The sequence below is a fragment of the Galeopterus variegatus genome, unplaced genomic scaffold (assembly GCF_000696425.1).
Source record: "Galeopterus variegatus unplaced genomic scaffold, G_variegatus-3.0.2 Scaffold618, whole genome shotgun sequence".
Taxonomy (NCBI): domain Eukaryota; kingdom Metazoa; phylum Chordata; class Mammalia; order Dermoptera; family Cynocephalidae; genus Galeopterus; species Galeopterus variegatus.
This window is the reverse complement of record NW_007726729.1, coordinates 16,808-19,386: the sequence shown is the minus strand read 5'-3', so window position 1 is coordinate 19,386 and position 2,579 is coordinate 16,808. Positions and strand designations below refer to the sequence as shown.

Sequence of the window (2,579 nt, the reverse complement as noted above, 5' to 3'; positions counted from 1 at the left end):
CCCCCCCAAAGACCCCAAAACTTCCAAAAGGCAAACATCAAGTGAAATTTTCCTATATGGATACAGAATAACTTGCCTTAAAAAATAACTTAGTTTTCAAAAATTTCAATTAATTCTAAAGGCTTCTAACTTAAATTTTAAAATAAAATTTGCTCAACTAATAATTAAAGGAATACAACTAGTAATTAAAACAACACCAGCCACAAATAAGCTATAGTTCACTCAGATAAAAACTGATAATTTTATTAAAATTTTGGGGAAAAAATTGTTACCTAACACTTTGTCAACCATAAAGGTGCTGAACATTGTCTCTGGTGGGGTTAACAAAAACACAAAATCAAAGTGGTTAATGACCACAGTCAAGTAGAAGAAACAAAGATAAAAAGGTAACTTTTCCTCCAAATTGGGTGATCACTAATAGAAATCTATAGAACTCTTATGAAAAATTTTTTTTAAAAGGCAATCTTTAAAAAATAGAGTTTCAACAGTATCCACCCCTGCAGCTGCGGACAGTTTGCAGAGCCCGTTGGTGCCCCTGGCTGAGACCCTCGCCACTGTCATGTCCTGCTATCTGTGGTCCCCCAACAAGTTTCTTTTCCTCAGGAACGTGGCCAATGACACCAGGTCTGAAGATGTATGGCACGAATTTGGTCACTATGGTCCTACAGTTGATGTGTATGTTCCACTTGATTTCTACACATGACGTCCAAGAGGATTTGCTTATGTACAATTTGAGGATGTTTGCAATGCTGAAGATGCTTTACATAATTTGGACAGAAAATGGATTTGTGGATGTCAAATTGAAACACAGTTTGCACAGGGGGATTGGAAGACACAAAATCAGATGAAAGCCAAGGAACGGAGAAATGTGTACAGTTCTTCACGCTATGATGATTATGACAGATACAGATGTTCTAGAAGCCGAAGTTATGAAAGGAGGTCAAGAAGTTGGTCTTTTGATTACAACTATAGATCTTACAGTCCTAGAAACAGTAGACTGACTGGAAGACTATGGCATAGCAGAAGCCATTCTGACAATAATAGATTCAAACACTGAAATCAATCTTTTTCTAAATCCAATTCAAGATCATAGTCCAAAGTCCCAGTCCAAGAAAGAAATGAAGGCTAAATCACATTCTAGGTCTGCCTCTCACACCAAAACTAGAGGCACCACTAATGCTGATTCCAAAACACATTGTAAGTCTGGCTCAAGATATGAAAAGGAATCAAGGAGAAAAGAACCACCTAGATCCAAATCTCAGTCAAGGTCTAGGTCAAAATCTAGATCAAGGTCTTGGACTAGTCCTAAGTCCAGTAGCCACTGATAATTTTTAGGCATGCATCATTCATTTACTCATAGTTTGGTTTACCTAAATTATCAGGAATACGATGTTGCAATGATGCTTAAAAAACACTTGTTAGTTTTCCTGTACCAGGCAATTGTTATAATTAAAATGATATGCTGTTGAGAAGCCATTCTTAAGAGTCCAGTTTGTTTGACGTTATGGGCAGCTACCAATTTGTGGTGTCTCTGTATATTTTTTTAAAGATTCTCATTTTTTATGCTTGAAGTATTTGCTGAAAAGATGNCAGGCAATGGTTATAATTAAAATGATATGCTGTTGAGAAGCCATTCTTAAGAGTCCAGTTTGTTTGACGTTATGGGCAGCTACCAATTTGTGGTAACTCTGTATATTTTCTTAAAGATTCTCATTTTTTATGCTTGAAGTATTTGCTGAAAAGATGTTGGTTGACCATAATTTGCAACACTGGCTTATTAAAAATAAACTTTAATATCCATATCTGGTAGAACCATTAACCTAAAAACGTAGTTTGGTAATAAGATAGACTGATACAAAAGTGAAGTTGTAGCTACGGTATTACACTGACTGCTCAGACACATTTAGGTTCAGGGTGGACCTTTTAGTCTTGTTGATGTGTAGGCCCATGATAATAGTTTATGACGCAGTGTGGAATAGTTCTTTTGTCAACCCAACTGTCTTGATGCCAGCTGGGTTACGTAGCATTTTCAGGGAGACTGAACTTTTGACTGAAACATGGAGGATTCACTGCTTTTTTTCTGGTTTCTATGAAGATGTGGAACACACGAACATCAGAAAAACTCACCTTAAAATTTGAGCAGGTCAATGATGGCAGAAGTAACTTTACAGGGGAAAAAATGTTCTTATGTAGTATTCTAAAATTTAAGGAGCATCATTGACCATAATATTGCTTAGTTTTCATACTGCTGTTAAAAACAAGTAAATTGTTTCAAAGTGGGTTTTGTTTGTATGCATAGTGTAAAAGAACTGAATTTTGATTCTTACAGCACTTGATGTGTGCATTTGTATCAAAATTTGCCTACCTCTTTATGAGAGAGGCTTGCTCTTCACACCTCAATTTATTTAATGTGAGGCAAGTTGAAAGACAACACTCCCATTCTAGGTGATTCTGTGGTGCCATGAAATTTAAAATAATTTTGGGGGGGCCGGCCCGGTGGCGCACTGCTACAGTGCGCTGCTTGGGAGCGCGGGGGCGCTCCCGCCCAAGGCGCGGAGCCCACATACAGACCGGGTCGC

At 37.6% G+C, this 2,579-nt stretch overlaps 1 protein-coding gene and 1 pseudogene across 1 annotated transcript in view; one reads left to right on the top strand and one right to left on the bottom strand.

Moving 5' to 3' along the window:
- Positions 1-2,579, bottom strand: part of NEK1 (NIMA-related kinase 1) — a gene marked incomplete at its 5' end in the record, with an annotated part of 14,338 nt that overhangs the window by 8,397 nt on the left and 3,362 nt on the right. The gene's annotated exons all lie outside the window — the stretch shown is intronic.
- Positions 560-1,325, top strand: LOC103588793 (annotated as a pseudogene).